This window comes from Oryctolagus cuniculus, chromosome 15, assembly GCF_051225735.1.
Source record: "Oryctolagus cuniculus isolate XC-2025 breed Fujian yellow rabbit chromosome 15, ASM5122573v1, whole genome shotgun sequence".
NCBI lineage: Eukaryota > Metazoa > Chordata > Mammalia > Lagomorpha > Leporidae > Oryctolagus > Oryctolagus cuniculus.
In genome coordinates, this window is record NC_142881.1 from 31,338,638 (window position 1) to 31,362,862 (window position 24,225).

General features: G+C 40.9%; 1 protein-coding gene across 9 annotated transcripts in view; it reads left to right on the plus strand.

Annotated features, from left to right (window-relative positions):
* Positions 1–24,225, plus strand: part of HPSE2 (heparanase 2 (inactive)) — a 716,512-nt gene that overhangs the window by 644,400 nt on the left and 47,887 nt on the right. The gene's annotated exons all lie outside the window — the stretch shown is intronic.

Below are 24,225 nucleotides of genomic sequence, written 5' to 3' on the forward strand. Positions count from 1 at the left end.
GAGAATGGCCCAAGTCCTTGGGCCCTGCACCCCATGGGAGACCAGGAGAAGCACCTGGCTCCTGCCTTCAGATCAGCATGGTGCGCCGGCCGCGGCACGCCGGCCACGGCAGCCATTGGAGGGTGAACCAACGGCAAAGGAAGACCTTTCTCTCTGTCTCTCTCTCTCACTGTCCACTCTGCCTGTCAAAGAAAAGAAAAGAAAAGAAAAGAAAAGAAAAGAAAAGAAAAGAAATCAGCCAACAACAAATACTGGCAAGGATGTGGGGGAAAGGTACTCTAATCCCCTGTTGGTGGGAATGTAAACTGGTAAAGTCACTATGGATGACAATATGGAGAAACCTCAGAAATCTGAATATAAACCTACCATATGATCCAGCTATCCCATCTACACCCCCATGTTTATTGTAGCTCACTTCACAGTTGCTAAGACCTGGAATCAACCCAAATTCCCATCGGCTGAAGACTGGATGAAGAAATTATGGGATATGTACACTATGGAATACTACACAGCAGTAAAAAAAAATGAAATCCAGTCATTTACAACAAAATGAAGAAATCTGGAAAACATCATACTTAGTGAAATAAGCCAGACCAAAATAGCACTTTATTCTCCTTGACCTGTGATAACTAATAGAGCACCTAAGGCAATCTGTAGGAGTGAAATTGACACTTTGGAAAGCAATTACTTGAACAGCTCTTGTCTTGACTGTTGAGGAATGGTTTTTTTATATACTATTTGTTGAACTCTTTACTTAACATAGAATTAAACATATGTGTATAAAGTCAATTGAAAATAGATCTCAGTAAAAAGTAAGAGTGGGAATAAGAGAGGGAAGAAGAAGAGGAGTTGGGAGTATGGGTGGGAGGGTGGGCATGGTGGGAAGAATCACCATGTTCCTAAAGTTGTAATTATGAAGCATATGAAGTTTGTAACTGTAAAGCTATATAGTTCTGTGTACATTCCTACAACTTACTTCTAAGGGTAGTTTAAAAACTTGCATTGGGACTGCAAATCCCTTTAGGCTGGGTGGTAAAAATACCATCTTAAGTGTTAGAGTGATCATATGGATACGATTAAGGGTCTGGTAATAACAATAGATAACTTAACTGAAAAGTGATCGCTGTTAAATATAAGAGTGGGAATAAGAGAGGGAAGAGATGTGCAATTCCGGACATGCTCAAGCTGACTTACCTCAAACGGTAGAGTTAGAAACATACCAGGGGATTCCAATTCAATTCCATCAAAGTGGCATGTACCAATGCCATCTCACTAGTCCCAGTGATCAATTTCTGTTCACAATTGATCATAATGATAGGACTAAGAACCAAAGGGATCACTTAAACAAGAATAGTGTCTGCAAATACTAGCTGATAGAATAAAAAAGGGAGAGAACGATCCAACATGGGAAGTGAGATACACAGCAGACCCATAGAATGGCAGATGTCCTAAACAGCACTCTGGCCTCAGAATCAGCCCTTAAGGCATGTGGATCTGGCTGAAAAGCCCATGAGAGTATTTCAGGCATGGAAAGCCAAGACACTCTGGGGGGAAAAAAAAAAAAAAAAAAAAAAAAACACCTAAATGAAAGATCTCCACGAGTGAGATCCCAGTGGAAAGAACGGGTCATCAAAGAAGGAGGTACCTTTCTCTGAAGGGAGGAGAGAACCTCCACTTTGACCATGGCCTTGTCTAAATATGATCAGAGTCAATGAACTCAGGGGGCTTCCATAGCCTTGGCAGCTCATGACAAGAGCCTAGGGTGATTACTGATGCCCTAAACAAGAGTGTCAATTTGTTAAGTCAACAACAGGAGTCACTGTGCACTTACTCCTCATGTAGGATCTTTGTCCTTAGTGTGCTGCACATTGAGATTTAATGCTATAACTAGTACTCAAACAGTATTTTTCACTTTATGTTTCAGTGTGGGATCAAACTGTTGAAATCTTTACTTAATGTATGCTAAACTGATCTTCTGTATATAAAGAGAATAGAAAATGAATCTTGATGTGAATGGAAGGGGAGAGGGAGTGGATAAGGGGAGGGTTGCGGGTTGGAGGGACGTTAAGGGGGGGAAGCCATTGTAATCCATATTCTGTACTTTGGAAATTTATATTCATTAAATAAAAGTTAAAAAAAAGAAATTCCAAAAAAAAAAAAAAACAATAGATAGAATTAAAAAGGAGTGAATGCTCCAACATGGGAAACAGTCCACACAGCAGACTTGTAGAATGACTATCGCCTTAAATAGCACTCTGGCCTCAGAATCAGCCCTTGAGGCATTCTGGTCTGGATAAAAAAAAAAAAAAAAAAAAAAAAAAAAGCCCGCAAGAGCATTTCAGGCATGGAAAACCAAGACACTATGACAAAAAATGTCCTACATGAAGGACCTTGGTTGGTGAGACCCCAGTGGAAAGAAGTGGTCATTAAAGAAGGAAGTACTTTTCTCTGAAGGGAGAACTTCCACTTTACTTATGGCCTTGTCTAAATACTAATGGAGTTTGTGGATTCAAAAGGCTTCTCTAGCCTAGGCAGCTCATGTCAAGAGCCTCGGGTGATCACTGATATCATACATAAGACTGTTAATTGTTAAATTAACAAGAATCACTATGCACTAACTTCCCATGCAGGACCTCTGTCCTAAAAAAGTTGTATTATAACTATGTCTTAGTGCTCACAAAAGATGTATCATTCTTGGGTGCTTCTTTAAAGTTAATTAAGTTTCAAAAAAAAGTGAAATTAACTTCAATATGCAATGACTTTGGACAGCCCTTGTCTCTACTGTTGAGGAACAATTTTTTTGTTTTGTTTTGTTTTTTGTTTTTTTTTTTCAGTGCAAATTGTTGAACTCTTAGTATAGAGTTCATCTTCTGTGTATAAAGTTAATTGAAAATGGATCTTAGTGGAGAATGGGACTGAGAATGGGAGAAAGAGGAGAAGGAGGGATGGGAGAGTAGGTGAGGGTGGGTATAGTGGGAAGAATCACTATATTCCTAAAGATGTACTTATGAAATGCATGAAGTTTGTATTCCTCAATAAAAGGGTTTTTTAAAGGGGGAAATAAATAAAAATAAATAATTTTTTTAATCTCATGGAAAGTAGAATTAAAAGATAAGTTTATTTTGGTGCAAAAAAAATGAATAGCTTTTTTGTAATACACATGGACTTCATTCTTTCTCATCTGGAGGATATGAAGTCTAATCTCTCTGTTCTGAGGCACTGTCAATGTGACCTTCCTAAAACATACATCTTATCATCTTACTTTCCTTTTCACAAATCTTCATGGATTCCCTACCATTCATAGGCTAAAGCTGCATAACAACACTTTTAAGGCCTGCATTGAGTAATTCCTGCCTACTTATTCAGGGTCATTCTTTGCTGCTTCCTTTTTGTAAACTAGTTATTTATTTATTTTAAAGTCAGAGTTGGGGGCAGGGCAGGAATATTCCATCCATTGGTTTACTCCCCAAATGGCTGTAACCAGGCTATAGCATGCTAAAGTCAAGAGCCAGGAGCTTCTTCTGGGTCTCCCACATGGGTGACAGGGACCCAAACACTTGGGCCATTTTCTGCTGCTTTTCCCAGGCCATTAGTGGGGAGCGGGATCAGAAGTGGAGCAGCCAGGACACGAACCTGCTCTCCTATGGGGTTCTGGTGTTGCAAGCAATTGCTCTACCTGATATGCCCCAGCATCAGCACCAAAGTTTTTAATTTTGACATTATCCAGCTCAATCTATTTTTAGTTACCTACAGGTTTTTGTGTCAATATGTTTGCTTTTTTTTTTATTTTGTTTTTGACAGGCAGAGTGGACAGTGAGAGAGAGAGACAGAGAGAAAGGTCTTCCTTTGCCATTGGTTCACCCTCCAATGGCCACCACGGCTGGCGCGCTGCGGCCAGCGCATCCCGCTGATCCGAAGGCAGGAGCCAGGTGCTTCTCCTGGTCTCCCATGGGGTGCAGGGCCCAAGGACTTGGGCCATCCTCCACTGCACTCCCTGGCCACAGCAGAGACCTGGCCTGGAAGAGGGGCAATTGGGACAGAATCCGGCGCCCCGACCAGGACTAGAACCTGGGGTGCCGGCGCCACAAGGCGGAGGATTAGCCTAGTGAGCCGCGGCGCCGGCCCAATATAAGTTTTCTTAAAAACAAAAAAATTTTATTGCTCATATGGGATGCCTGTATTGCAGGCAGTCACATTACCCACTATGCCACACACCAGCCTCAGCTGCCTCCCTTTTCTCACTTCCTCTTCCAACTCCTTGTGTTCAGCCATAGAACTACAGTCACCTCTCCATATCCATGAGAGACTTATTGACTCCAGTGTTCCAAAAACCTGAAGATGCTAAGTCCGTTACAGAAAATGCCATTACATTTGCATGTAACCTATGCACATCTTCCCATATCCATTAAATCATCTCTAGTTAACTTTTTTTATATACAGACAGTGAGAGAGAGACAGAGAGAAAGGTCTTCCATTGGTTCAACCCCCAGATGGCCACCACGGCCGGACCTGTGCCGATCTGAAGCCAGGAGCCAGGTGCTTCCTCCTGGTCTCCCATGCAGGTGCAGGGCCCAAGCACTTGGGCCATCCTCCACTGCCCTCCCAGGCCACAGCAGAGAGCTGGACTGGAAGAGGAGCAACTGGGACTAAACCCGGCGCCCATATGGATGCTGGCACCGCAGGTGGAGGATTAGCAAAGTGAGCCACAGCGCCACCCCTCTAGTTCACTTTTAATACTCAATACAGTATAACTAATATGTAAATCGTTGTTATACTATATTGTTGTTTAGAAGATAATGACCAAAAAAGTCTGCATGTAATCAGTACAAATACAATTTTTTCAAATATTTCCAATCTGCAGTTGATTGAATCAGTAATAGAGTCAATACTATTATTTTCCTCATTTTACAGATGAAAAAACTGAAGCTCAAAATTTTAAACAGCATGCCCAAGGTCTCAAAACCAGTAAGTGGTATATAAGCAAGATTTAACTTCAGATAACTTGATTCCAGAATCTTAATTTTCATACTGGAAGATGATAAAGATTTTGAGGTTGCTGGAGTGCAAGTTTAGGATACTCACATAAGGTAGCCTAAAACTTTGTGGGAAGGCCGGCACCGCAGCTCAATAGGCTAATCCTCCACCTAGCGGCACCAGCACACCGGGTTCTAGTCCCGGTCGGGGTGCCAGATTCTGTCCCGGTTGCCCCCCTTCCAGGCCAGCTCTCTGCTATGGCCTGGGAGGGCAGTGGAGAATGGCCCAAGTGCCCTGCACCCCATGGGAGACCAGGATAAGTACCTGGCTCCTGCCATGAGATCAGCGCAGTGCTCCAGCTGCAGCGCACCAGCCATGGCGGCCATTGGAGGGTGAACCAACAGCAAAAGGAAGACCTTTCTCTCTCTCTCTCTCTCTCTCTCTCTCTCACTGTCCACTCTGCCTGTAAAAAAAAAAAAAAAAAAAAACAAAAAACAAAAAAAAAAAAACCAACAACAACAACAAAAAATTTTTTGTGGGAAAACAGGACTTGAGAGCATCTGCTATATAATGGGTAAAAGAAGGAGGCTCTGTTGTGGCAGAAATGATTTAGAATTTACTGTGTGCAAACATTGACAGTGATCCTAGTAAAAGATGAATCAAAAGACTGATCTCCTTTCTACCTGCCATAGTGAGAGAAATACGGCTACCACAGTAAGATTAATGTGCTTACTTGTCTTGATGCCTTTCAAGACAGAATCAAATGTTCAAATACTTGGTTGTAGAATTAAGGGCAAGGGAAATGGACTCAATCTCAGCCTCACAGGGTGCTTAAATGGGATTCCTACACCAAATGCCTAAGTCAGTGTTCAAAAGAGCTCTTGCTCCTCCTTATCTGAAGATTGAAAATACTAAGTCCGCATCTTTGAATGTCTGAAATTTTACAAGGAGATAGAGGGGAAAGGGAATCTGCCAACCATTATTAACACTGTACTTTTTCTACCTTGCACCTTTACTAAATCATAAAATCAAGACTACAACCAAAGCTTTATAAGAGCTCTTAGTAGTGAGCAATATATTATTCTCCTCTTGTCACCATAGTGTTTTGTCCTCTTATGGAATATATAAACTGTCATTATCTTGTACTTATGTATCGCCCAGCGATCTCATCAGCTTTGGAATTGGGACTCTGTGTTATCCATATCTGTATTTCCAGTGCTCAAGACAGTGCCTTGAATCCCATAAATGCGTAAGAATCCTTCACACTGAATGATTGTAAAGGAAAAGACCCCTGCTATTGTGGAGGGGAAGACCTCTGCAATAGATGGGATTCTGACTTCTTGCAAATTATATCTTATTCAAAGAATCCTGAGTGTAAATGAATACTTGGATATGGACAGGTCACTTTAAATATCCTCACTTTAGTTTTTATTATAATTTGTGGAGACAATTGCATTGTTGCAGTAAAGATAGTATTTCTGTATGGTCCAGAATTTGACTTAAGCAGAACATTTCAGAAGAGCAAAGTTCAATTTTGAAAAATTGAATTTTAACAATTAAATACTAAGGTTGCACTATAGGAATATCCTAACATCAAAGCCTTTTTAACTATAATTGAAAAGTAGAAAACTAGTTTTCCAATTACAATGATTCCACATTTATCCCACACAAAATTATTATATTAATATCCTGTTTTTAATTGTGTGAAGGGGTCTAGTGAGTAATTCTCTTTCTAATGAGTCATCTGAATACTAAATAAAGATTATTTCTAAAAGAACAGCTATTCCTCTTTCTCATATTGTACTTACTTCATTTTTAATTTGATACAGTTTATATTATAGTCCTTAAGTTCACACAACCTTAAATTTAATTATACTGATATTTCCTTTTTACATCTAGAATCCAATTATATCATGGTAGATGCATTTGAAATGGTTGTGCATTTCAAACTTGCTGCTCCCTAACTGGATTATAAGTCCTAATGTGCTATGGATTAGTTGCTTTTGTTTACTTAATTTTCTTGTTGTTTAGCTTTCCCTCCATCTTGTAAGCTATATTTTCAGAGAACAAACATTATCTATTTAAGTTATTTATGTGCTGTTGAAAGAGTTTACATTTTATATCTTTGGTTTATTGCTCCAGGATCCTTTAAATTCTGTCTCTGTTCATGTAGTCTATTTTTTGAATGATTTTTTTTGCTTTGTTCATATGCTCTTGATTTTCTCAAAAATCTGTTTAAGGCACATTTGTAAATGGTTTGAGAGAATGGTCAAGAAAACCATAATTGCATTTGGCCTACTACAACTTTATGGTCCAGTGATGGTCAAGGTCACAAGCCCTCTACCACATGGGCCAATTTATGTCACAGCATTTACAGATCACAGACCTTGCTCGTGACCTTGTTCAAAATTCACACAAATGTGTACTTTTATGCACAAGAGGAAATAGAGGAAGACATATGTATGAACAAATCCAAATCTAACACACTGCTTTTAAAAAAATGGTTCAACGTCTTTGCTTCTGACACTTATTTCCTGAGGATATACAGTGAACCAAAGCGACTATTTTAATCTTCATGGAATTGTCATTATTTTTGGCCTCCCTACCCCCACTATAAATAATTAACACTATTATTAGGTAAGAAATATTGTATGTTACATAGAGATAAATAGTATTTTTTTGAAAGGAAGTAAGATTAAGGTGGTTAGGAAGTATTAGAGAAAATGTTAAAGTTTTGAGTAGGGTGTTCAGTTGGCACCTGCTCTTTCCATGAAGATGGTTAGAAAGCAGATATGGTTCCTGCCTTCAGGTAGCTCACAAGTCAAGTAGGAAAACCAATACTGAGTAAACAATTACCATGAGTGTCCTGGAAAGGTGAGAGTCAAGCATGACCAGCTACAAAGAGGGTAACCTGAAAATGAAGAAAAGCTCCCTGGAGAAGTGATTTTTAGAGAAGACCCAAGGGATTAGGAGTTAGCTAGATGAAAATCTCAGCAGTATTTCAGGTGTAACAGAAGGGTCCCCTCTAGAAGTCCAGCAAAGGTAAAAGAGCGTAGAATTCAGGGCACCCCTGGACATCACTCTTTCCAAATTTCCCATGTTACATATGGGAAAACCAAACTCTAGGAAGATTAAATGATTTACCCAGCTTACACAATGTGATAGGGACACGATTAAACCCCTAGGATAAAAGCTTACCTGGATTGGACTTTTTATCTGTGTTCAACATTACTGTATTCCTAGGACTTAGAACAGTAAATATTTGTTGGAGCAAAGAATGAATGAATTGCCTGGCTAATTCTTCAGTGCCTTTTTTCCTTCACTCTGTGCTAAAGGTGATACATAAAGTTTTGCTGGCCTCTTGGGGCTGAATGTGATGTGTGAAGTGAAACAGACACATTCCTTGCCCTGTGTTTACCATATTAGACTAACAGGTCTCAGGTCCCCTTTACACTCTTAAGAATTATTGTAATAACCCAAAGAAGTCAAGGTTATAACTATCAATATTTACTTTATAAAAATTAAAACAGAAAAATTTATGTATTAACTTATCCAAAAATACAAAACAATTAGCCCCATTACATGTTAATGTAAATAACACATCTTACAGCTATGTTTTCCAGAACAAAAATTGGTGAGAAGAGAGGCATTGTTTTACCTTTTTTGCAAATCTCTGACTTAACAGAAGACAGCTGAATTCTCTTCTGCTGCTGCATTCATTTAGTTGCAATGTGTCACTTTGATAAAACTACATACATGTAGAAAATCTGTGCTTACACAGAAATGTGGTTGGAAAAGGGATTATTTAATAGGTTTTTCAGATAATTCACATATTCTTGTTTGATACTACATCAAAACTCAATTAATAGTGGTTTTTTCAAAGGTTAATTGAAATATGGAATTAAAAACCTTATCAATGAACTTTTCTTACTCTATGATACTAAAACCTGTTTTTCCATTTGAATGGATCTCTTACCCATGTGTGATTTTGTATTATTCATTGTCATTTGAAAAAATATAGGCTCACTGAGCTATATATAAAGATCTTCTGAATGTTGTATAATTTCTTTACACTATATCAAAAAATCACTCCAATATTACCCGCAATCTCATCATAAAAGTCATAAATATTGAGAACTTGTCAGAGTCACAGAAGTCCATCCATGTTTTCCAGAATTCTTATTTTCTCCTGAAGGCCCAAACTTTTATAAATGGCAACAAACAAGGGCAGTCACTTTCCATTAAGTGACAGGCTCACTTCACTCATTTTGGAGAAAACATCTTCCAAAGCATCCAAATGCAAATAATCATTGTCTGTAAATAATTTATTGAAGAAAAAAAGTGTATTTCATGAAAAAAGCTGCTAGTTTAGCTTCCAGCTCAAAGGGCACACAGTAGCTTCTCAGGGTAATCCCTATACTTCAGAATGCAGAAAAATGGTCATGGGTAATTCCCATTTGGGGATATTACATGGGATATTAAAAAGAGTCAGAATTAGAAAGTAATTTTTTTACTGTTTCATCAGGAAAATTCTTCAGTGAAACTGCTTTTGCTGTTGTTGCTTACCACATGGATGGTAGTGAAGAATCCAGTGCTAGCAGTTTGCTGGCACTAGGCTATCTGAACTCCTGTGGTTTTATCCTCCATTATTTTCCCACTGTCAGCCCAGATGCCAGTGTAGTGAGTGACATAACATCTTAGCATTTTTGTGAAACTCATTTTGAATTAAAAGACCCTCTGAAATGTTCTTTGGGATCCCCAGAGGTTTACAGACCATTCTTTGGAATCTGCTGAATTAGATGAACCCTAACAGTTCCTCCAGGGTCTCTGTATCACTAGTTCCATAAAACTGAAGTTGTCAGCTTTTATTCTACAATTTTTACCTTTTAATTCATGTTAACACCTCTGATTGAACTTAGATAAATGCTTTACCTTTTCTCATTGATCTTTTCCATGCAGTCGTCTGAGCTTCTTACTGTGTGTTGTTTGCTTCATTCAAGTCAGTATAGATGCAATTTAATTAAAGGTGACTTTCAGCTAATCCTCTGAGATTCCTTCTCTATAGCCTTAGTGCTATTTGCTCATTCCAATTTATTTTTCACTCAGACCTTAAAAGCCTAGAACCTTGGAAGTAAGAAACTGAAAACTTCTCCAAAGGTAGAGCCAAGCTGGTATAGACAGAAGAGCATGGAATTGAGTTTGGGGATTCTGAGAGCAGTCGAGCAGTCTCCTTATTCCTCCGTAGACAGAGAATGTGAACCAGAAATGGTCTCTTCACCACATACTCTGACTTAACTGATATAGAATGGGACCCTACCATGGAATTGTCTAAAAAAATTTCCAGGAGGCAGATATATGACACAGTGGGTTACGTGGCCACTTGGGATGCCTGCGTCCTGTATTGAATTGCCAGTTCAAGTCCTGGCTATTCTGCTACCTATCCAGCTTCCTGCAAATGCACTGTAGGTGACAACTCCACAACATTGAACAGTCTGATAGCTGCAAGGCATGGAGTAATTTGGAAAATACTGGCTCACTGAGCTATATAATGATTTTCTAAATGTTGTATAATTTCATACAGTTATCATCTAATCACTGGTCACTCACAAATGTATATGCTTTAGCCATTTCTCCTTCCTTACAGCTTCCTACTGGACTTAGCAAATTGGGTGTTTCATATGCATATCTAGATATAACCCCAAAATATCCATTCTCCTACCCTTCCATTCCCTTGCCATAATGGATGTCCATACATTATCTGGATGCCCACATCCAGACAAATGGCACCACTATTCACCCAATTCCTGAGCTGAAAAACTTTTTTCATCTCACTCCAAAAATCTTATTTCTGTCCTGCCATACCTCTCTTTAATATATTTTCTACACTGTACAGACAAATTGATTTTATGACACAACACTTCTTAACACTTCCCTAAAACCCTTTAATTCATTGCCTATGGGATAAAATTCAGATTCCTTAAAGTGGTCCACAGAGACCAGTATGATTTGGCCTTTACCCGTATCTCTCTTGTCATCCTTCTTCTGGTTCTCTGTTCTCCAGCCAAACTGAATTTAGCTGAGTCCCTTGAACGTAGTTAATGTCTTATCTCTGGGTAGGCTCCCTCTGTTGTGTTCATTGCTGCAATTCCAGTGTGTTCATTGCTGCAATTCCAGTGACTACCACGGTCTCTGCGACAGGATCAGTTTTCAGGAAGCATTTGTAGCATGTGTGTGCATGTATGAAAGAGTGAATATGTTTCCAGGCATTTAAAGCCTTAGATGTTCTCCTCCCTGTTAATGAACTAATTCCTCTGCACCAATCTATTCACTCAAAGCTATATTGCTTCTCTTGCCTTCCCCTGGCATTGATCTCTGCTTTTCTCAGGCTTGAGCAGATCCTTCCAATATTGACCGCACTTCCTGGTGTTTCACCACCAGCTCTAACCTTCCCCGCTCTTCCCCTATCTTTGGTAACCAGCTTCATCTCCACTTAACTCCACCTTGATAGTTCAGTAGGAAGGACCATCAGTGTTATCTGTTCACATCAAAAGTGTCTGTGTCCAGCATCACCTCAGTGGTTTCCACCTGACCTGCTTCTCTGGCAGTTTTGAGTTTTCTACCAACACAAAACAAACCAATAATTGAATCATTTTCTCTGAAATTATTTTTATAATGATGAACTCAGAATGTCCTTTCAGTTCTGTGTTCTGAAGGTCATTGTCTCTGCTTTTATGATAATGAGACTTTTCAACTGTCCCTTTCAGCTGAGGCCTCAAAGCTGAGGCCAATGGATGTAAAATGCCCACAGGTTACAGCAAATTATCCATGCAGAACTTCCTAAAGGGTTGCCCCAAACCTCTTCTGGACCCAAATGATATGGGGCTCATTGATTATATCCCATCTACATACAAAAGACAACGAGGAGGTTAATGGGAAAGAAGAGTCTGTCAGCCTGAAAAGAGTTGTTTCAGTTTGGCAGTTGGGAATGCGGAAAGCCCTTCCCCTCTGCCCCAGGCATTTGGTCCCAGAAACTTTACAGGAGAGTGTAAGAAGAGTTCATGGGAGGACGTGACATGTGTACCCTGAAGTTTGGTAGGTACAGATCCCAGTACCTAGGCCTTACCTGGAAAGGGCTAATGAAGAGGCAGCTGGAGCTGTCCATAATGATTGAATGAAGGGAGAGATCCACGTGTTATCAAGTTACATCTAGGCCAGCGCTGTGGCTCACTTGGTTAATCCTCCACCTGCAGTGCCACCATCCCATATGGGTGCCGGGTTCTAGTCCCAGATGCTCCTCTTCTAGTCCAGCTCTCGTCTGTGGCCCGGGAAGACAGTGGAGGATGGTCCAAGTGCTTGGGCTCCTGCACCTGCATGGGAGACCAGGAAAAGCACCTGGCTCCTGGCTTCAGATCGGTGCAGTGCCAGCCATAGTGGCCATTTGGGGGGTGAACCAACGGAAGGAAGACCTTTCTCTCTGTCTCTCTCTCTCACTGTCTAACTCTATCTGTCAAATAAAAATTTTTTTAAAAAAAGTCACATCTATATTGAGAACAGAGCAAAGGTACTATTTCTCTTAGGTACAATGGGTAACACAGAAAGTAACCAAGTTTTAGTCGTCTTAAAAGAATCAAACCCCAACAGGAAGAGGCTGTAAGAGGTACAGATTGGTGTAAACTTAAAGGACTTTTAAGTGGTCAGCCATCAAGTATAGTGCCTGCATAAGAAAACAGTTTATGGAGACTATATAACAAAACTATGGAATATGTACAGCATGGAATACTACATAGTGGTAAAAAAAATCAAACAAAAGAAATCCTGTCATTTGCAACAAAATGGATGAAACTGGAAAATATTGTACTTAGTCAAATAAGCTAGTCCCAAGGACAAATACCATATGTTCTCCCTGATGTGGGATAACTAATAGAGCACCTAAATGGTAATCTACAGAAGTGAAATTAACAGTTCGAGGTGCAATGACTTTGAACAGCCCTTGTCTTGACTGTTGAGGAACAGTTTTTTTTAATACAATTTGTTGAACTCTTTACTTAGTATAAAGTTAATCATATGTGTATAAAATTAATTGGAAAAAGATCTTAGTAAAAAATAAGAATGGGAATAGGAGAGGGAAGAAGAAGAGGGGTGAGAGTGTGAGTGGGAGGGCAGGTACTGTGAGAAGAATAACTATATCCCTAAAGTTGTATTTATGAAATGCATGAAGTTTGTATTCCTTAAATAAAATGTTTCTGAGTGAAAAAAAAAGAAGAGTTTAGCATGGAGTTTCCCAGCAGGAAAGCATTGGGAGAACCTATAAGAATGTCCCAGAAGAGAATTTGGCAGGATTTTGCAGGTTTTTTTGATGCTGATTTTTCTCAAATTACCTGTGATATCTAGTTAGGAATTGCTTTCTGAGTTTATGGCACTCCCTTGGTTCCTTATCCATCACTAATATTTATCCTTGAGTAGCGAGGTAGATTTAAAAAAAAAAAAAATACACAGGGGCCAGCACCATGGTTCACTGGGTTAATCCTCCGCCTGCGGTGCCAGCATCCCATATGAGCGCCGGGTTCTAGTCCCGGTTGCTTCTCTTCCAGTCCAGCTCTCTGCTGTGGCCTGGGAAGGCAGTGGAGTATGGCCCAAGTGCTTGGGCTCCTGCACCCGCATGGGAGACCAGGAGGAAGCACCTAGCTCCTGGCTTTGGATCGGCGTAGTTCCAGCCATAGTGGCCATTTGGGGGGTTAAACCAACTAAGGAAGACCTTTCTCTCTGTCTCTGTCTCTGTCTCTCTCTCTCTCTCTCTCATTGTCTAACTCCATCTGTCAAAAAAAATTTTTTTTTAAGTAGACAAAAGTTATTTGGAGTCAAGATTAATGAATAGAGTGGATAAACTGGGACATTTTTCCTTGTGTAAAAAAAAAAAAAATAAAAGTCCTAGGATATGTCTATGAAGTGGATATCTTCCATGACTTCTATAGGCTCAAAAGGCAATTCCAAATTAAATATACACATGGGTGTGAGTCACGGCAGTGTTATTTGAAGCACCAAGTGAGAAAGAACTTTAAGAATCAAACTGATATTTTGAGATTTGGTTATTGTTTATAGCCCTTGTCTATACTTACAAGGAACAGTAGTCTTTCTACTTACTGCATGTTGAATTCTTTATCTAGTGGATGGTTAAGCTTAATGATTATAAAGTAAATTGAAAGTATGTCATTGCAAAAAAATTAAAAGAAAAGTAAGAAAAGAAGGAGGGGCAGGGGTAGGCTGCATGGATGGGAGGGAGGGTAGAGTGGGAAGGATTGCTATGCTCCTAAGTCTGTAAGAATGAAATACATGAAATTTGTTCACCTTGTATAAATTTTTAAAAATTGTAAATAAAAAAACCAGAAATTCACTGAATTGAGGGAGTGATATAGCTGGCTCTACTGGACTGGAGGAATCATATGCTTCTCCAGTAGATATTGTCCAGTATTGTCCAAAGGGGTTTGATTAGGGGGATTCCATGCAAAGTCTCCCACCCAGACTTTCCCAGAAGAGGGAGGAGTGGAGAAGAAATGAGAGACCCATACTCAAGTCCATAAAAACCCCAGTCTGAATGCAGATTGGGCTGTCTCTCCTTTACTGAGATACCTACTTGGTCAGCTGTAGGAATTTCTGTCTTCTCACTTTTTACAATAAACTATGCTGAAATCAAAAAAAGAACTATATATATATATATATAGTTCATATATATATATATACATATATATATATGATACATGAAATTTGTTCTCTTTACAAAAACTTTTTAAAAATTTTGGGGGCCGGTATTGTGGTGAGGTGGGTAAAGTCCTGGCTGCTCCACTTCTAATACAACTCCCTGCTGGTGGCCTGGGAAAAGCAGTGGAGGATGTCCCAACCACTTGGGCCCTGCCAACCATGTGGGGGACCCGAAGGAAGCTCCTGGCTCCTGGCTCCTGGCCTCTGTCTGGCCTAGCCCTGGACATTGAGGCCGTTTGAGGAGTGAGCCAGGAGCTAGAAGATTCCCCCCCACACACACTTCTCCTACTCTCTATATAACTCTGACTTTCAGGTAAATAAATAAATCTTTTTTAAAAATTTTTAAAGAAAAAATAATCAAACTGTCATCAGGCTCTTTGTCGGATAAAAGAAGTAGTACCTATCCCTCAGTCTCATGGTTTTTGCCAGTTCTTCTAATTGTGATATCCTAGCATCTAAAGCCTTATGTCTCACCCTAATATCTGTTACTTTTTAAACTATAATTTTCTTCTTGTTCTGGAAGGCTAAGTCATCTTCCAGCCTTCTTTTGTTCAGACAAAACAACAAGCACAGTTGTTGGACACCAACAAAAAGTCTGGTTAATTGCTCTCTGAGGACTGAGACAAACTGTTTCACATCATTAGAAAAAAATGAAAATGGTCATTTTGAAATTCATAATGACTATTAATGACCACGAAAATCGGTATGTTCTCCATCTGCATTTAAAGTCCCCATGAAAGGGTTCTCACATTGGCTTTCCTTGTTCTGTCCAATTTTCAAATTTCCAGATCCTACCAAAGTCTGCCCAACAGCTCCCTGACTCCCTCCATTCCTTAGCGTGAACAGTATTCACTGAGCTATCCCAGTCCTTCATGGCTTGCTTCAAGAAGTAGCCTTCCAAATTTTCTGCTGACCCCGTTGCTGGAGTGCTTTAAGGTTTTCTCCCCATCTTGAATACCAATCAAAACCTCCTCTGAAAAAAACAATCAGACCCTAATTTCATCAAAGAGTTAACTGGTGTTTGGAATCATACAGGTCTATTCAATATAAAAAACATATGTTTAAAATTGACATTTGGACCAATTTTTGCATCCATTAGATCCCAGATTTAGAAGAATTGCATGTGATTAACATTACGAAACATAAACACTCTGTTCCAGTGACTCAAAAGAAAGCCAGGAAATTTTGTATTAAAACATTATTATATCTTAAGAAATGTCCCATTTTGACTTCCAAAAATACCTCAAAATGCCTATATTCTATAAAATTCTACTTTGTGCTGTTTGAGCCTCAAATTACGGGGATGCTTCTTGACATCATCGTTGCTTCATTTGCAGTCCTAGCCCATTGGCGGAAATCTTTCTTGCCCACACTATCCTTGAATGCATCCAGCTTTGCAGCAGTCAAAGCCAAACATCAGCTGGAAAAGAGTACCAGCTGACCTTCACAGACTCACAGAACACTGAGTAAGAAAGGGCCTTAGAGAGATCACCCAGTCCCTACAGCTTAGAATGCTATGGCTCCAAGAAGGGACAGATAGCAAGGGATTAGAGCATGCCCAGAGCACTCACAGAAATGGAAATCAAACTGGATCCAGCAAAGAGAAAGATCAGGTCAGCCATGACCCCTGAGAATCAGTAAGGCCAGAAGTAGTGGTCCAGAGAGACAAAAACAAAAGCAAGAAAACAAACAAAATGAGAGCTTTCTCAGGATCTGCAGTCTGTTTTCTGAATGACAGACAGACAGACAGACAGACAGACAGAGTTAGTTCCACCCTCTCAAAAGGAAAGATGGTAAGATAAGATCAGCTTATTAGGACTGGGAAGACCCTTGCCCCACGTATTTACTTCACAGAAAAGTAAACTTAGGCCCCAGGATTACTAGTGACACATTTGGATTGAAACTCTGGCATTTCAACTCCCAATCTGGTCTTCTTTCCATTATATAAGAGTTAATATTATGGAGTGTTTACTATATACCCACTCTCTATCCTAATAGTGTTAATAGTGTTTTACCTAAAATATATTAATAGTCCTCTCAACAACCACTTGAGATAGGCACTTTTATCATCTCCACTTTTTCAGGTAACTAAAACGAGGCAAAAATTGGCCAAGGTATAGGCTTCAAATCTCAAGGCAGAGGCAGAATTCAGACCCAGAGTGACTCAAGAGTGAGCTTAGTATTCTACAGTCCTACAGATCAAAAGTCAGCTCAAGACTTCTGTGCTGTTCATTTATGTTGCAGACTATCCTTTGGGATCTATGTTTCCTTTCCTCTATTTTTGAAGCTTTGTACCTCATCAACAATTTGGGGGAGGTATTGAAGAAATAGCTAAATACCTAAAGAGCTGCTCAGTCATAGAAATAGATTAGGGATCTGCCTTGTTGAATGGACAGACATTGTGCACGGTCTGTCTTAAGAAGGGCCCTCATGAAATCGAGATAGAGTTTTGAATTAAAAACGTGAAAAGGGACAGGAGCTATGGCATAGTGAGTTGAGCCACCCCTGTGGATGCTGGCATCCCATTTCAGAGTGTTGATTCTGATTCAAGCCCTGGCTCCTCTGCTTCCATCCTGCTAATGCTCCTGGGAAGACAGCGATTATGGCGTAAGTCTTTGGGTCCCTGCCACCCGTGTGGGAGACCTGGATGGGCCGGCACTGTGGCATAGTGGGTAAAGCTCTCAGTAGCAGAGCACTCTGTAACTGTTTATGTGTGGCATCGACCCTTTTAAATATAGTGTTCTGCACTATATATGTGGGACAACTTTCTGTATCTGTATAAATAGACCCTCCTTTTCGTACTCTAAAATTATGTTAGTCTTGTTAATAGATGTGTAGATTGTTTATATTATTTCCTATTACAACAATACTGTAACAACCATTTTCTATTCATTCATTTCTTCAAATATTCATCAATATTTACTGATCATCTCTATATGTGATATGGTATGTGAAAGGCTGGGTATGCATCTCTGAATAATGATCCCCACCTGGGAGAGCTTACAACCTAGTAGCAGAAATATGCATAATAAATGAGAAAGGAAATATGTGATTGTACATTGTGACAGTAGCTCTGATGGAAATGAAGTGTGTGGTGGCAAGCTACCTGGGAACACTTACCTGGACAGCAGAACCACAGATGGATATTTTGAGGAGTGGGTCCAAAAGATGGCAGGGCATTTCAGGCATGTGGAGCAGCATTTGTAAATCCCTAGGAGGGAAAGCACAGCATTTTAAGAAGCTGAAAAGAGGCCAGTGCAGCTGGAAGGTGACGGATGAGGGAGAGGAACATGAAATGGAGATGGAAGGAGAGACTCATCGCACAGAATCTCGTAAGGAATGGTAAAGAGTTTGAGTTTTATCTGCACTGCTATGGCAGGCCACTGGAGAATTTCATTCAGGGGGTGTTGTGATCATGTATACTAAAGATTACTCAACTGCTCTGTGGACAGATTAGAGTGGAGCAACCAATGGATATGAGATAAGGTAAGAGATTATTTCAGCAGTATAGTCAGTGTGATGGATGGCTTGACCTAGGCTAATGGCCAGAGATCGACAGTTTCAAGATTTATGTAGAAGGCGAAAAGCGACATTCCCACTGGGAATGAAGATTGGGGTTAAAGAGAGATCTAGGCACCTGCTGAGTACTGGGGCATTCACTGTCATGGAGAGAATAGGCGTGTGAGGAAGGACGAATCAAGGGTCCCCTGGGAGCATGTTAAGTTTGAGATGCTTGGGAGATGTCCACCGGGAATGTCGAGCATGTGGGTCGATCACAAGCCTGGCACTCAGAGGGGACTTTGGGGGAAGACATACCAGTACTTCTAAGTCCAGATGAAAGTAAGAGGAGAGATGCCGAACACCCAGCCTAACCTTGCTCGGCGGAATAGCACTTCTGACTTGTACCAGAAGAAAGAGAAGGGCACAGAGGCAACCATCTGAAGACTGGGTGGTAGGAGTGAGAACTTTCCCCCACATCTTGGTTTCTTGTATTCTTGGAGCAGGACGTAAGATCGATAGCTGAAAGGAAGGGGAGTGAGTTGAGAAGAGGTTGTGAGGAGAAAGGAAATATACAAAATAGTCAGCTTAGAGTTGAGAAAAACAAGCTAGATGACAGACTAGGGAAACGCTGGCAATGTTGAGAGCACATTGGAGGCTTGAGATCTTGTTAAGATGAAATCTGTGTGCCTTTTCCATGCTTTTATCCAGCCGCGTTCAGCTCCTTGGGTACAAAAGTGGAGACAGTGGATGGGTAAGGATGTCTTATTTTTGTAATTCTGTAGTAGAAATACATAGAATTACTTAGTTGAAGAGCATGTGCATTTTAAATGCTGAGTACCTGTCATGATCAATCATTATTTAAAGACTTAACTGGAAAAAGTTTTTAAATACAGTTATCACCCCTGTTAGTCTGTTTCAACACAGGAAAAATTAAAACACTAACTGGATAATATTGGTAAGACCTGTATTTGAGAACTTTCAAAACAGCAAAGATTAATGTAATTTAAGGAGGGAAATAGAAATTTTAATTGCATAATTCACCTTGCATGTGTGAGGCTGTTGCTATCTGTATGTTGGATAAGAGCCTTGGTGTGTGTGTGTTCAAAAGTGGAGGTGACCTGCCTTGCCCTAAATGGACCCAGAGACACCGTGGCTAGGCCCAGCGTGCACCATAAGTGGTTTGCGGTTACTGCTACAGACTTTTCACAGTGCCTCCCCACTGTGCAAGTCTCCGTAAGGAAGACAGAGTGGTGTGGCCAGAGGGATGCGTTTTCTGTGAGTGTGGTGCAACTGTCAGACTTATATGGCTTTTTCTCTTAAAAATATATGGCCTTCCTTTTCCATTCACAGTAACTGTAAAGTCCATTTGGGGCTGTTGCTTCCCAACCCCTTGGCTCCCTGTGGTCGAACAAATGCACGGCACATCTCTCAGAAGAGCTGCCCTTCTGGCTGACATATCAGATAGGAAACTCAGAGTGGTTTGGTCTCCAAATTCATTCTTGGTGTCCATGTTTCCGTAGTCCTTTTTCACTTACAAGTCAAAGGTTCCTATGACTAATTGGGTGTCTGTTCTTCACTGGCGCTCATGGTTCGATCTGCACACACTTCACTTGACTGATAGAATCACCATGTGGCCTGGGGAATGAGTGTTGATCAAGGTATCGTCCATCCTCCTGCTTTCCTACTCTTGCTTGGAATTCCAGCTCTGCCTTCTGAAATGCCCTCTACAACTCAGAGCATGTGCTTTTTTTTTGATAAAATGGCATGATTCAGAGAATATAAACATCTACAATTATAAAGCTCAGCTTTCAAAATTTAAGTGTGTTTGAATCTAAGCCAACCAAATGAACTAAAAGCTGGCTGGGGAAAGGCAAACACCAGAGAATAAGTGGCTCTGGCTGAGCCAGAGGTGCCTGCTGGGAGGCTGTCAGGGATGAGGAACCTCTTAACTGTTTCGGCATCACTTGTGAATCTGGAAGACAGATATTAAAGCCACCTTAAAGAGTGTGTAAGTGATAGGAAATGTAAAGACATTTTCCGAGGCATAGAAAATGCAGGTGGGAAACATGCAGAAGGAAAAGGATGTTTTTTCCCAAGTTGCCACTGCTATAATAAAGATTCAGAGACCACCTAACCATGCTGAATACCAACCTGCCCCCACCTCTACAGAGCCTCAGCTAAGCACCTTGGAAGCTTAAAAAATATGCATAGCATTTAGGTACATTTGTCAGCAGTGTGGCTGACAGATACTACAGATACAGCAGTGTGGCTACAGATACATGGGATTCAGAGGGCCAGTTGTTAAATATGCTGGCCGCCAGACTGGCCGTGTGACAGGAGACAGGTTTTGTGATTCCACAAATATTTATAAAAGCCAGTCTTGTGCCAACACTGCAGCAGATTCTGGGACTGTAGCTATGAATGAAAGAGACATAACCTCTTGCTCTCAAGGAACTCAGAGTTGATATAGGGCAGAGACAAATAATAAACAAGTAACCAGATAAAAAAGGTAAGTATCACAGGTAACAGGAAAGGTAATAAGGGTTTGGAGAGTTGTGGCAAAGTGGCTGTTTTAGACAAAATGATAAAGTTAAGTCTCCAGAGAAGTACATTTAAGCAGAGTCCTGAAGGAGGAGAATGAGAAAGCCTTGAGAGGAGCTAAGGGAAGCATTGCATTGTGCAGTGGCCTTAGTGGGGAAAGGACCCAGAAGATTCACAGAACAGAGAAGACAGCTAGATTTAGTGAGACAGTACAGCACTAGGAAACGGAGTTGCAGAGCTGACAGAAGCCAGATCCTGCCCAGCGTGCAAGTTAATATAAGAAGCCTGGATTCTTGTCTGAGAGCAGTGGGCACCCATGAAGGGATTTCAGGAGGAACTGATATGATCAGATTTTAGTTTTAGGAGGATGACCTCAGCTGCTTTGTGGAGAACAGATTTTAAAGAATCTAAAGTGCGAAGAGAGCCTAGATAGGAAGCTATTTTCTCAACTAGGACATGGCAATGAAGAGGGCAGAAGGGGACAGAGGAGACACATGAGAGAGTAGAGATGAAAGGACATGTGGATGGACTGAGTGGGAAAGGGTCAGCAGGGAACCGAGGCACCATTTTTTATATTCTCCCCTTTATGCAAACCCCGGGATAATCTTATCCTAAATCACACCACCACTACACAAACCCCAGAATGAGTTTTAGCTCCCCTGAAGGGAAAAATGTGTTTTTTATCTTCTTCAAGCAGAGTGGACAGGCTAAAGATCTTTTTGGTGGATTTGAATTGACATTAGCACAACTGGCCCTAGAGTACTGTGTGCCAGAAATGTACACCAGGATTGTTCCCCAACACTGGTGAGCTCTGGTCCTCATCGAGTCATGACCACACAAAGCTGCCAGTCCTTCCCCATCGTGTATTGGGTGGTTAAGATGCTCTCTTCAGGCCCTACCATGAATTTATTCCTAACCCACCTTTCTTCATGTCAGTGTCATCTGCAAACCTAATATTGACCATGTATTGTGTTTTAGCCTCCGGGTCCTTAGAAACAGTGTTCTCTGTATCTGTTTGTGAAGTTGTGAGCAGATAGCCATGCTGCATGAGCCCAAGCCCTGAAATGGGAACCAAAGAAATGTGATTCTGGAATATGACTGCTTCCCCAGCATCAGTGCTACATTTTATATTAGAAGACTTTAATATAGCAGTTGGTGGCCAGCGCCGCGGCTCACTAGGTTAATCCTCTGCTTTGCGGCGCAGGCACACCGAGTTCTAGTCCTGGTCGGGGCGCCGGATTCTGTCTGGTTGCCCCTCTTCCAGGCCAGCTCTCTGCTGTGGCCCGGGAGTGCAGTGGAGGATGGCCCAAGTGCTTGTGCCCTGCACCCGCATGGGAGACCAGGATAAGTACCTGGCTCCTGCCTTCGGATCAGCGCGGTGCGCTGGCCACGCCAGCCATGGTGGCCACTGGAGGGTGAACCAACGACAAAGGAAGACATTTCTCTCTGTCTCTCTCTCTCACTATCCACTCTGCCTGTCAAAAAAAAATATATATAGCAGTTGGTGTTGTAATCAAAATAAAACTTGGATCAAAGTTGTTCTGATACATCTAATAATGAGATAAATGACATTAGTGTAAGTGACCTACATACACATCTATTTCACAGCCACATAACAAAGTTGTAGTTTTCCTTACAACTATTCAAACCTGAACTCACATTGAAAAAGAGCCTGTCTAGACCTTACTTGCCTGCTTGATTCCCTCAAGACCTAACTTGCACCCTGGGGCTGAGATCTCCTTTGCTGCACCCAGTCCTCTCCTTTACCTTCCCCACCACCCAGGTTCTTAAATAGCACCTATTCATGTGCTCCACATAGGACCGTACCAGAAGGCTAGAAAGAACAGCTTCTGAGGTTGTGGACCTCATGTCTGAGGAATGATAACAGCTCTCATGTCCGCGTTCTGTGCAGTAAACAGGGTTTGTAATGTTGGGAAGCCCATCTTAATGCCTTCTTAAAAAATTATTCATGTAAGTTTGCGTTGCATTCATGGGTGTATCCATCACACAGGAGGTACTGTTACTGAAGCGCCACATCACAATTTTTAGTTGAAATATTTTTTGTGTGTGTGGCTGGTGTTGAAAGCTGCCAAACACTACTTTTCTCGTGCTGCCAAATTTCTGAATGATTCTATGTAGGTAAAATACTGAAGAGTCTACCAGAATCAGCCTTCTGAGTTCACATGTCCCCTGCAACCATTGCCACTCCTGAACTTCTCTCTCTGCCCCTGTGAGATCCAGGGTCACACAGATGGGGGTCAGTCACTATTGCAGCCCGCAGATCTGCGTTGCTTGCTCTGGAACTTGCGGATCTCTCCCATCAGACTGAGATTTCACCAGAGAAAGATCCTTCTACCTCCTTTAATTAGGAGCTGTCACCTTTCTCTCATGTAGCTTTTCCTTTAATAGTCAGAAATTCACTTTGGGTACCCCCTAGGCCTGTCTTCTCAGTTCTAGTCCATAGGTCTCTGTTTTTCAGACTCCTATTCCATTGTTTGGTATATGCCTGCAAAATATGTAACAAGAAGAGTGGAATAGTGTGATGGTGAGGGCTTACTGAGAAAAGTAAGGACTAAATGGGCCATGAAAATGTGAAACTTGACTTCAAAAAGCTATCATTAAAGATACTAAAATGTAAAACCTTGTCCTTTCCTTCAGTCTGTCTCTCCACTTGCCATGGCTGCTATTTAATTTGGCTTAAATAAAGAGAACCTATCATTCTAAAAGCTGTATACAGAATGATGAAAATTGTCCATTTTTTATTTCATAACTTATATATACACGTATGTATTTTGTTCTTACCAGAACAGTGAAAACTGCACAAAACTAAATTCCACAGCTTTTATTTTGTTTATTGGTATGTGTACTTTCGACCAATACTCTACCTTCAGATTATTGATAAGGAAGAAAGGACTGGAAGAAAAGGGAATGATGACTTGCCTTCTCTCTGCCTTCCCTTTTTATGTCATCATTTTCAGCAAAAATGGTTGGCCAATTCAGAGAAGTAATATGAGTGAAAAAGGCTATGGCAGGACTCAGTGGTGGTTTGTTTCTTAGAATGCCATTGTCTTCTTCCTGCATTTGAAAAGCAAGTTCTGGTGTGAAAAGAAAGTGGCCTCTCAGTGTCGCCACTCCTCACTTACACACACCTACCGTGCACTCAACTTGAGTCTTGTTAAACTCCCACACATCATAGCTCCACCAGCACTGTGTGCTTGGGGGGCATCACAAACACTGTAAACTATTTGGGTGGCAAGGAACTTGGAGTACACATATGGTGCACATCTCCTTGACTCAGGCACATGCTCCATTGTCCCAATGGACATCACTTACAAAACTCAAGTTCAGAGATAAAATGATTGAAGATGTCAAGGCAGCAGCAACAGGAGCGGTAAGCCACACACAGGACACTTTTGAGCAAAGGACTCTTCTAAACAAGGGGCCCTATGGAGC